The 12,615-nt window shown below is 44.7% G+C and overlaps 1 protein-coding gene across 1 annotated transcript in view; it reads left to right on the forward strand.

The window, feature by feature from the left end:
- Cpxm2 (carboxypeptidase X, M14 family member 2) overlaps positions 1-12,615 on the forward strand; it is a 116,471-nt gene that overhangs the window by 34,082 nt on the left and 69,774 nt on the right. The window lies entirely within an intron of this gene.

Here is a 12,615-nt window from a genome sequence, read left to right on the forward strand (position 1 = left end):
GCTGGCCTTGGATCAGAGCTTGCATGAAAGGGACAATGTTTTGAGATCATAAGAAGAGCATGGTGTGTAACAGTTATGTTGTGATGGCTTAGTCACAGTGTTTGGTACTTGGTGGCCTCTGTCTTGTCTGACTCACACTGACCCTCAAGTGACCATTTATATATCCCTTTCATGTAACAGAGTGCCTGTAGGTGTTGAGCCCCAGTGTTGGTGCTGTAGTACTGTTTTTAAGGTGCTCACACAGCATCTTCATGAAGATATTGGGGTCCAGTTGTGGGATCTGCCCTTTTTACTTGAAGTGATGATGATCTAAGGCACACAGTGTCTATGTACCCTTGGGTCAGGAAGGCAGGTGTAGATTACTGACTGAGATTCATTTATTTACTTATGGATGTGTGAGGCCAGGGGCAACCTGCAGAGTTCCTCTCCTTCCATCATGTAGGTCCTAAGGATTGAACTTGGGTCACCAGGCTTGGCACTAAGCACCTTTACCTTCTGAACCATCTTGCCAGGCCCTGAATGGGTTCTATCTGGGTGTGATAATCATGTGGCTGGACTCATCCCTCATCTGCGGCTCTGTAGCTCCATAAGTTTTGGTGCCAATGCACCCAGAGCCTCACCTCTGCCCCCAGAGCCTCACCTCTCCCCCAGAGCCTCACCTCTCCCCAAGAGCCTCACCTCTCCCCCAGAGCCTCACCTCTCCACCAGAGCCTCACCTCTCCCCCAGAGCCTCATCTCTCCCCAAGAGCCTCACCTCTCCCCAAGAGCCTCACCTCTCCCCCAGAGCCTCACCTCTCCCACCTGGGAGACCTCACTTGCTGTGGGAGGAAGAACCTGGAGATCGAGTTCTCTGCAGTTTTCCTACTGCAAGTCCCATGGCTGCCCATGGCTGGACCTTTGATCCCAAAGCTTGCCTGATCCTTTAGCCCTGACTCAGTTTCATGGTGCTCAGACTCTGTCAGTTTCTGGTAATAGGCTAGCCATATGAAACTTACTGCGAGTCCACAAGCCTTCCTGGGGGCTGCGGTGTTCTGGGGCCTGGTGTGTCCTAGAGGCTGCTGAGGCAAAAATAATCCCAGGGAGGCTTATTCCTGAATCAAGGCATGCCATCCGTCTGTTCCCATGAAGGGATTTTATTTTGTATCTGGCTTCAAGCAGCAGTCTGGGGCACACCGCTAGGTGCCAAAAACACTGGAATTTGGGGAATTTGGATTTTTATGGTAATAACAGAGCTGAATATTTTCAATGATGACTCCCTTGGAAAATTCAAATGAGTGTTTATCATAGTGATGGCCGCACACTTCTTATTTTCTTCCAAAGAAATGCTACTGTGGTTTGGTGCTATAGCACACACCTGGGATCTCAGATCTGGGAGGCAGAAGGATCAGGGGTTCAAGACCATATTTCGCAGCACAGTGAGTTTGAGGCCAGGCTTCACTATATGGGAAGGGGGGGGAGAGGAAAATAATCGGAGGGGGAAGAACAAGAGGTCAGAGATGGGGTGAGTGGTGAAAAATACCTGCTACTCCGCTGGCAGAGGACCTAGGCTTTGGTTCCTACCAGGCAGCGCACAACCACTGTAGCTCTAGTTCTAGGAGATCTGATGCCCTCTCTGGACTCCGAGAACATCTGCATGGGGTACACATAGGCACTCAGGTACACACATGCACATAAAATCTTCACATAAGTGGTAGAAGAAGCAACTTCCATTGTGAATTCAGGGGCTGCTAGAGGCTGACCTGGACCATACAGGACCCTGTCTGAAGAAGAGGAGGAGAAGAAGGAAGAGGAATAAGAGGAAAAAGAAGAGAGGAGTAAGAAAAGGAGGTAGAAGCGAAGAAAGAGGAAGGGGGAGCTAGTTTTCATTGTGAACGCATTCTTCAGGACAGTAGGGTGAGCAAGGTTAGTGGCAATTAATCGAATATTTTACAACAGCTTATCGGAAGGGCTTAAAAACAAGTCTGATTAAAACAAATTTCCTGTGAGGTTTCAGGCATGCCATTTGCTCGGATCTGATCTTCACACATTGTATATATACATGAAGCTTTTATGCTCTATCTACCCCAAAGATGCACACCATGTACTGTGTCAGTTAAAAGGGAAAGCCAAGGAACAAGCAGATGCTAAGAAGAATGTAATAGATGTAATTAGACCATGGCAGAACAAGAGGAGAGGTAGAGAGAAATAGAAATAATGACTTCAGCACTGCCCAGAGGAGGGAGACCATAGGGACTTTCTAAACAACATAGAGAATTAAGTAAGTTACATGAACTTAACTGCAAAAGAGATAGATATTTGAAATGTATATAGGAAGGATGAACTTCAACCAAAGAAATGGGTCACTAGCTGAAGGAACCGCAAAATCCCAAAATGGAATACCTAAGTCAAGGTGATGACTCATTGAGAGAGCACTTGTCAACAGGCTAGATGAACCAAGCTCCACTGCTGGCAGAAAAGTTAAGGTATAGTCAGGAAGTAAATTTAGTCACTAGTTGTAGGGAGTTCAGCCATAAAATGGAACGAATTTTGTTTACTCCCCTGGTACCTTCCCTTCTGTGATGGACAGTGTATAGATTATTTAACACAAGGAATATGTAACCACCCAACAGTCCTCTCCTAGGGACTCTATTTCAATCCCATTTTACACACAGACTGTACTATGTTGGAAGGAATGAAAATAATCCTAAAGAGACCCATGTAGCCCTCCCCCGCTTTGGATGTCAAGACCATTGAGATAATGGACCAAAAGAAACTGGTTATTTTCCAGGAGAGTTGAGCTGGGAGAATGAAAAGGCCAAGATCTGGTGCCAGCCAGAGGGGGAATTTGTCTCCCAGGAAGAGATCTCACAAAGTTATGCCAGCTTGTCAGAACATCTTGAGGGAAAGGCTAGAGCCTAGACAACCGTGGGTTAGTGATGGTTGAGACCACACCTTGGCTTTAGAGACCAGGGTTTGGACTGCATGGGGTGTTTTGCTTATAGGCATCTGAAAGTATTTTGGTTTTTTTTTTAAGGATTTATTTTTATATCTGTGTTATTGTATTTGTCACATGTGTGTAGGCAATCTCAGAGGCCAGAAAGGGTGTTGGATTCCCCAGGGGATGGAGATAGAGGCAGTGGTAAGCCTATAACAAGACGGGTGCTGGGAACTGATAAACTCTGTAAGAGCAACAAGTGCTCTTAGCCGATGCGCCATCTCTCCAGCTCCAGGCACCTTATGCCACTTAGCTGTACTAATCAGAGGGACCAGTAATGCTTGCAAGTTATCACCCCGCCCACCACCAAAGAAAGTCACCATTTCTTCTTATTTTTCCCTCTCAAACCTACTTTAAAATGTAACTATCATTTCCCTCTGTTTTGCGTATAAATAGCTCTGGGCTGTGTCTGCTGAACAGCAGCTGTAAGTCTATTATCTTAGAAATGCTAAATGGTTACAGTCATGTGGCTATGACTTTTTAATTTGCTTCCAGGTGTTTCCCCACAGAGGTGGCTGAGGGTAGCGGGAGATACAGCTCGGTGATTTCATTCCAGAGTGAGTCGCTTTCCATAAAGGCCACCAAGCAAAGCACTTCACATAATGCCTGGCCTGCAGGAGGTTTCTGTAGACTCCGGGAATGAAGGAAAATGTAGGAGAGGTTCCCTTTTCTCCACTCTACTTCTGTGTACCTTTCATGTGCTTTGAAAAATAAATGTGCATTTTTATACATCGTTTCCAATATCAAGGTAGAGAAGTCAGCATTGAGAGGGTGGCCACAGGAAGAGAAAGGTGACTTCTATCAGCACTTTCCATGCTTCAGCCCACCCCAGACTGCCACGGCGCTGGGAATGGGCAATGACTTTCAAATGCCTTTAATTGTTCGTCGGGGAATTTAAGTGGTAGTAAATAATGTGTACATATTGATAAGTATTAGTTTCAAACTCTTGGCTGTGTCTTTGGGTTCTGGCTATGGAAAATACTTCCTTTTTATAAGTATGGTCAACCCTTTTCAAACATTCAATAAAAATGTTATCATGTTATTATCATTATCATTATTTTTATTATAGTGTGTGTGTGTGTGTGTGTGAGTGCGCGCGCTCACATGTGAAGGTCAGAGGACGACTTTTGGGAGTCAATTGTCTCCTTTCACCATGGGTTGCAGGTATGAAACTCAGGGCATCAGGCGAGTGTGCTTGCCTTTGGAGCCATCTTGCTGGCTGGCCCCAATGTATCAATTTTGTAACAGATCTATATTAAAAGTTTTCCTTTTAACAGCTGCTTAAATATTACTTCCTACTGAGCCAATAAATATAATTCTGAGCCATGAAAGTTCATTTTATCTATCTTTTGGCCTTTGTTTTCCTAGAATTGCTTATGTTACTGAAAAGGTCCCTCCTTCACTTTGTACCAGTCTCTGAAACAGCTTCAGCATACTTCTCTATAAAGCTGAGGTTCCGAGTGTTTTTTAGCCAGCTTTTGCTTTCTGTGTTTCTGTGGACATCTTTTCAGGAGCCCTGGGTTGCTCAGTGACTCATCTGTACAGCTATTGCCATGAAGCTCCATCAGTCTGAGAATCCTCTTCTGTGCTGGAAACCAGAAGAGCTCAAGCTTAACTCTGTGCTCTGGAAATGAAGGCTTTCTCCTTCAGGACCCCATCACAACGCCCAGAGCAAGGGGCTAATAGCTCTCCTAATACAGCTCTCTGATGGGCAATTGGTTTCAGCTCCTTTCTCCCTGGCATTCAATATTCTAATTTTTGTCTAACTACACCCTCTAGTAATTTAATGGAAATGGTGCCTGAGTAATGAAATTTGGGGGAGATGATTGTGAGGGTCAGAGAACCCACCTCCGTACTCATAATAACAAGCACTGGTAGCAAGCATGAGGCAGTTTATTTTACAAGGTTGGGTACCAACCCAGGTAGAGAGGCAGGTGCTCTGACTGAGTGCAGAGAACACTTTTTTAAAATCCTGAATATAGGTCCCTCCCTCCTTAACCTCACTGGCTGAGTCATGGTGGAGAGGGGAGGTTACAACATTAATATCACATGTCACGTTGGTCTAGTTCTCAACAAAGATCATACCTGGGTTTATCTATTTCACGTTTTATTTATTTTAAAGCCTTTAGGTTTATGACCTGGTCCATCTGCAGGCTGTTAGGTGTGTGGGTAGACCTAACGGTAAGGAAGCTGGCTCTATTAATAATCTTTTATGCCAAATTACTAGTTTGGGTGGGGGCAGCTAGACCAGCAGGTGTTAGTAGCGTCCCAAGCTTTTTGTTCATTTGTAATTGAACCTAAGCTTAAGACAGTCTTGTTTTGAGAAAATGGGTCATAATGTTTTTATTTCTTATGCGAATGAATCTAAAAGTGTGTTTATTTGGATAGACTGTTAGGCAGAGCCTAAAATTCTAGGATGAGAAATCTTTAGAGGACCTAGAATCTCATAGCTGGCCAAGGATGAGAAGAATGGAGCTGGCTGTCTCACTCCTGTGTGTGCTGACCTTCCCTGAAACCTGTCACACTCGTCCTCCTAGCCTTGGCGTCTACATGGTGTCTCCATTTTTGTAAATGCTGTTGTTGAGAATTCTGGCAGCATCTTTGTTCTGTATTCTTTGCTTTTGTTTGTGTGTGCATGCATACGTGTGTGCATGCCTGTGTGCACATGCCTGATGTCTTCATGTCTGATGGGGTAATGTCTGATGTCTTCCTCAGCCTCCCTTCCCCTTGTTTTCTGAGACAGGGTCTCTCTCATACTGAACCTGGAGCTTGCTAATTCCACCACACTGACCAGCCCAAGATCCTCAGGGATCTACCTGTCTTACCTCCCCAGAGCCATGCCTAGCTTTTATGTAGAATTCTGCGCCTCAAAGTCGGGTCACAGTGCTTGCCTGACAAGTACTTTATTCACTGACCCATCTCCCAGCCATTCTTCTCTTTGCCTTTTATGCATGTGTTTCCTGTTCTTGCTTGATGCAAGTGCGGCTCCTTCTAGAGGCATCCATTACAGTTTCCTAACAGGCCTTTCTGCTCACCACTGCATTGGTGTTAGCGTTTGGTAGGTCCTAAGTTCGGCTGTACGGTGTTCTCATGCCTGGTAAAGGATGGGAAGAATGAGCTGACTATGTGTGTGTGTTAGATTCCCCGAAACCTGCCATAGTTTCCCTTCTGGCCCTGGGGTCCACATATCTAGGCTTCGTGACTGTTTTTCATGGACACAATTTTTCAGTCACCAGTGGACCACGTTGATTCCCCGTGACCACTGGGAAGCCGCTCACGTCAGTCTTGTCCACCTCACCTTTAAGACACCTGCACTCCTCTGAGCTTGTCTGGGGCTGGGTTCTCAGAGGAGTTCTGCTAGTGGGTTGTACTTCTGTCCCCTGCCACAAAGGACCCCTGTCCCCAGCTCTGTCTTTGTATGTCGTGATCTAGGAGACACAATGTCTTTGAATTTTCCCAGAGGCTGAAGCTGTATTTTGTATCTTGTTCTGTTCAGAAGATTTTTGAGGGAAGGAGAAAAGAAACTGGAAGTGTTTTTACCCAGCCCCCATAGGGAGCCTCTGCCTCCGCCATCTTAAGTGGACCCTGTCAGGCTGTGTCTTTATTACAGACCTCCAGCCACGTTTAACCTTCACAGAATTGAGTCTGTTAGGAGCCTTGCAAATGTCTCGTATAACTTGATTGCCTTGAGAAAATTACATTTACTCCTCAACCTATTTGCTGCCTTGTTCACACCATGTTAATGGTGTTTTCCAGACCCGCTTATCCTTGGAGGAATCAAATCTTTTATTTCAGCAACTTCTTACTGAACAATTTTCGAAACATATTCCTAACTTTTTTATTTTTAGTTTTTCTTCTCAAAATGACATTTATTACTTAATGCACAGGGAGGTGAGTACAGAGTCAGAGGACAGCATGCAGGGGTCAGGTTTTTTTTCCCCACTCTACCTTGTTGGTCCTGGGGATGGAACTTGGGTCATCAAGCTTGAGGGCAGGTGCCTTTAACCCCTCAGCCCTTTTGTCAGCTCTCGTTAGCATTGTAAACCTAGGGCTGAATGTTCTCATTTTCTGCTTTCTTAGAGGCATTTCACTAATACTGTTTATTGCCCTGTGGAATAATTTGGTGACCTCTCTGGATGCTTGCTTTTGAAGTTCTAATTGATTTTTCAGAGATGGCTATAATTGCCTGGTGAGTCATCTCTACCAGCAGGATAACACTGTCTATTTAATTGACTGGTTGCTGTGCCTACAGTGAACTGAGACTGGCAGCAGAAGCAGCGTCCCTAGGCTGGTAAAGCCAGGAACCTTAAATGCAGTTCCAAGCCCTGGTCACCTGATACTGGCAAGAAGCATGCAGACAACCTTGGCTCTTAAGATTCTACAGTGTGAGGATCCAAGTTGCCACATCACTCAGGGCTCATTGGCCTCGCCTTAGACCAGAGTCCAAGGCCTGTGGCTTCCCTTGATGCAGGCAACTCTTGGTGCAGCAGTCGCTCTGTGCATTGTGGGTGTTGAGTGACGTCCTTTCCTGTAGATGTAACAGTCCCCAGGGACACCAGACATTGCGACTTTACCCTCATCAGGATAGTGTGGACTCCTGTTGAGAACGTTAGATCATGAATCTCCTTTCTTCTGAGCCCATAGCCATTTCCTGGATGGTTTCAATTGGATAAAAAAGCAATAGCTGGCAATTGGAAGAGGGACACAATTTCCTGGATCCTGTAAAACTTGAAGTAAAGTGCTCACATTGACACCCGTTGCCAGTGCTAACCAAAATCTTCCTTTTTAAGTATTCTGACAGCTAACATGTATCGAGCACTGTTTTGTGTTGATGTGTATGATCTGTGTGTGCACACGCATGTGCGTATGCTTACCTGTGTGTGTATATGTGTATGTACACACGTGCATGTATGTTTGTGTCTGTGCATGTGTTCATACATGTTTGCTTATATGTATGTATGTATGTATGCGCATGTGTGTATATGTGTGCATGTGCTCATGTGTGCACATGTATGTATGTGTGTACACACATGTATGCATGTGTGTGTGTGTGCGCGCGCGTGTGTAAAGGCTGGTGGTTAAATGGGTGGGTGTCTTCCTCTTTCCTTCTCCACTTTACATATTAAGACAGTGTCTCTCACAGAACCCAGCACTTACCAACTGGCTAAATGGGGTGCCTGTTGTTTTCCAGGGATCTGCCTGTTTCTACCTCTACCTTAAGCACTAGAATTGCAGGCAAACCCACCATGACCAGCTTTTCTGTGGCCACTGGAGACGGAGCTCAGGTCCTTACACTTCACTAACTGAGTCGTCTACTAGCCCTATTGAGCACTCATTATTTAAACGCACATTTGGTGACGCACATTGCCTCCACACTGACAGATATCTGAAAACCAAGGCCCAGAGCATCTGTGCAAACCCTGGAATGTCAGCTAGGACTTGTAGCTTGTGGTTCATCCTTGGAGTTCACTCTCTACCAGTATCTGCATGGTGTCTGTCACTATGGTGCCATGTGTAGACTTCAGCCTTCAGTCTGCACTAGTACTTAGGGATGAGGTACACACACCTTTCACCTTTTACATTTGCTGTATAGTGCAGGTTCAGCGAAGGTTTGAGGGACTAGATGAATAGAGCTCTGAACGGCAAGTCTCCAGTGCTTTTACAAGAACAGAGGAACCACAACAAAAACATAAGTGCATGCTCTGGTTTCTGGAGAGGGCACAAGTTGTGACATTGTAAGTCATTAATGTACTGCAAATCTCTGTCATTAGGAGGATAATTGCCTTCTACTGTAGAGAGGAAGTTGCTGTATAATTATAGCCTGAGGGCTGGCATCTCTCCTCCCTGCTGTCTGTCAAAACAAACTGTGATGCAATGCAGCAGGCACAAGGTTTCTTTTGTTGTTGTTGTTGTTTTATTAGATATTTTCTTTATATATATTTCAAATTTCAAATGCTATCCCAAAAGTTCTCTATACCCTTCCCCACCCTGCTCCCCTCCTCACCCACTCCCACTTCTTGGCCCTGGCATTCCCTTGTACTGGGGCATATGAAGTTTGCAATACCAAGGGGCCTCTCTTCCCAGTGATGGATAACTAGGCCATCTTCTGCTACATATGCAGCTAGAGACACGAGCTCTGGGGGTACTGGTTAGTTCATATTGTTGTTCCACCTATAGGGTTACAGACCCCTTCAGCTCCTTGGGTACTTTCTCTAGCTCCTTGATTGGGGACCCTGTGTTTCATCTTATAGATGACTGTGAGCATCCATTTCTGTATTTGTCAGGCACTGGCATAGTCTCATACGAGACAGCTATAACAGAGTCCCTTCAGCAAAATCTTTCTGGCATATGCAATAGTGTCTGGGTTCGGTGGCAGATTATGGGATGGATCCCCGGGTGGGGTAGTCTCTGGATAGTCCATCCTTTCGTCTTAGCTCCAAACTTTGTCTCTGTAACTCCTTTCATGGGTATTTTGTTCCCTATTCTAAGGAGGAACGAAGTATCCACCCGTTAGTCTTCCCTCTTCTTGATTTTCTTGTGTTTTACAAATTGTATCTTGGGTGTTATATGTTTCTGGGCTAATATCTACTCATCAGTGAGTGCATATTTAATGACTTCTTTTGTGATTGGGTTACCTCACTCAGGATGATATCTTCCAGATACATCCATTTGCCCAAGAATTTCATAAATTCATTGTTTTTAATAGCTGAGTAGTACTCCATTGTGTAAATGTACTACATTTTCTTTATCCATTCTTCTGTTGAGGGACATCTGGGTTCTTTCCAGCTTCTGGCTATTATAAATAAGGCTGCTATGAACATAGTGCAGCATGTGTTCTTATTACATGTTGGAGCATCTTCTGGGTACATGCCCAGGAGAGGTGTTGCTGGATCTTCTAGTAGTATTATGTCCAATTTTCTGAGGTACCTCCAGACTGACTTCCAGAGTGGTTGTACAAGCTTGCAACCCCACCAGCAATGGAGGAGTGTTCCTCTTTCTCCACATCCTTGCCAGCATCTGCTGTCACCTGAATTTTTGATCTGAGCCATTCTGACTGGTATGAGGTGGAATCTCAAGGTTGTTTTGATTTGCATTTCCCTGGTGATTAAGGATGTTGAACATTTTTTTCAGGTGCTTCTCAGCCATTTGGTATTCCTCAGTTGAGAATTCTTTGTTTAGCTCTGTACCCCATTTCTAATGGGGTTATTTGAATTTCTGGAGTCCACCTTCTTGAGTTCTTTATATATATTGGATATGAGTCCCCTATCAGATTTAGGATTGGTAAAAATCCTTTCCCAATCTGTTGGTGGCCTTTTTGTCTTATTGACAGTGTCTTTTGCCTTACAGAAGCTTTGCAATTTTATGAGGTCCCATTTGTCAATTCTTGATCTTACAGCACAAGTCATTGCTGTTCTGTTTAGGAATTTTTCCCCTGTGCCCATATCTTCGAGGCTTTTCCCCACTTTCTCCTATATTAACTTCAGTGTCTCTGGTTTTATGTGGAGGTCTTTGATCCACCAGGTTTCTTAAGGATTAACCTACATCGGTACCTGGGGCCACTGGAAACACAGTGAAGAGCAAACTTTTCCTGATGATTTTAGGGGACAGATCCTACATAGCAACCACCATCACCTGTGTATCACTGAGGCCATCTGACCTTGCTTCTTGGGTAGTTTAAAGCTTGCTTTCTGAGGAATATTGACTTAGAGTTCCTGAAACTGACAGTCACTTGTGATGGCAGTGCCTGCTGAAGACAGTGTGTTTGTTGTCCATATTCTATTGTTTGCCTCAAAGGTCCTGGAGGGTAGTGTCAGAAATCATTATGCATGCATGAACCAAGTTTGGTCCCAACAGGAGGCTCCTCGGACGCCTGATTTTTGTCAGTTTGTCACATACCTAGACATACCTTGGAAGAGGAAGTCTTAAGAGAGAGTATCCCTCTAGAAGATTAGTCTGTAGTTAAGCAGGCAGGGCATTTTCTTGATAAATTGCTGCCGCAGAAGGGCCCAGTCTTTTGGGGATGGTTTCAGCTGCAGACAGGTGGGCCTGAGCTGTAGAAGAAATTGGGCCAAGCAAGCTATAAGGAGCAGGCTAATAACCAGCACCCCTTCGTGGCCTCTGCTTTAGTTCTGACTTCCAGGTTCCTGCCTTGACTTCTTGCCTTGCCTTCCCTCAGTGATGGAGTACAACCTGAGAGCTGTAAGATGAAGTGAACATCTTTCTCCCAAGTTGCTTTTTGGTTATTGTGTTTTATCCTAGCAATAGAAACCCTAACTAAGACAGTTGTGTTAGCTCATGTTGTAATGAGTGTAGGGCTCTGGGGTTTTCGGCCCAGCTATATACATAGCTATACCCCGAGCTTCATATTCTATTGCTCATTAAAAGCCGGACTGTCCCTAAAACTCACTAAAAAGTAATCAAAAATTAAAGAGCATGGAAGACATAGAGATGATGGGCTGATCTATTATTATTTTTAAACAATTCACTTTACTTGTGTGTATGTGTGTGGTGGAAATGTGCACAGGGTTGTAGGTGCCAGTAGAATCCAGAAGAAGGCATCAGACCCTTTGGAACTAGAGTTACATGAAGTTGTGAGCTGCCCAATAAGGGTTGCGGGAACCCAATTCTGGTCCTCTGCAGGAGTAGCCAGTGCTTTTAAACACTGAGCTGTCTCTTCAGCCTGAGATGAATCATACTTTCTGTTATCCAGCTACAACCATATAAAGTAGTCACTTAAAAATAAAACAGAATTCGGGCAGACTGAGCCTTAGTAAATTGGAAGGCTTCACTTCATTCAAACGTCTCTAATTAAACATATTAAAAATGATGTCAAGGAATTATCTCTTTAAATGGTGAGACTGCAGCGATAATTTCAGAGCAGCAATTTGACCTACCTTGGAAATGCAAATATACAATGTTTTATCCATACTAGTGAGCAAAAAATGAACACATCAAACAAGTTCTTGATGGGCAGATACTCAGGAGTAAGTACTTACGTTTTGGGGCCAGCTCCACGCTGCTCCTCTTTGGAGGGAGTCTGTATGGTCTCAGGGACTCAGCTGAACTGTCCTTAAATGCTCCCAAGGCAGTTCGCTCAGAGTCCCTGAATAGTACCTGCCTCCTTGTTCTTGTTACTGTGTATCTCTTGCTGCCTGGGTGGTGAGGTTCCCCAGCACCTGGTGTGTGGGCGGCTGGATGTGTTACTTTTCGCATTGCTGGAACAAAATACCTGATTAAAGCTTCTTAAAGAAGAAATTCTTTATTTTGTTCCATGGCTTGAGGGTTCAGTCCATCAAGGTGGAAAAGCATGGTGGCAGGAGTGTGAGGCAGCTGGTCACACTGTGTCCGTGGTGAGGAGGATGACAGAAATGAGTGCCGGTACCCATAATCTTTCCTTTTCATACTGTCTGGGACCCGAGCCCAGACACAGTGCTGCCCACATCCAGGGTGGATCTTCTGATCCCCAGCTAACCTGATCTAGAAGCTCCCTCACAGACAAGCCTAGAATTTTGTCCAGTAGTTCATTTGTAGATTGTGCCAAGCTGGCAATGGTACCCATCATGGTAAGTACATAGGAGATGGGGTTTCATGTGTTGACTGAATAAGTAATAGGAGCTCATTAAATTTAGTCTTTCACATAT

The sequence above is a fragment of the Mus caroli genome, unplaced genomic scaffold (genome assembly GCF_978045245.1).
Source record: "Mus caroli unplaced genomic scaffold, Mus_caroli_1 scaffold_8, whole genome shotgun sequence".
NCBI lineage: Eukaryota > Metazoa > Chordata > Mammalia > Rodentia > Muridae > Mus > Mus caroli.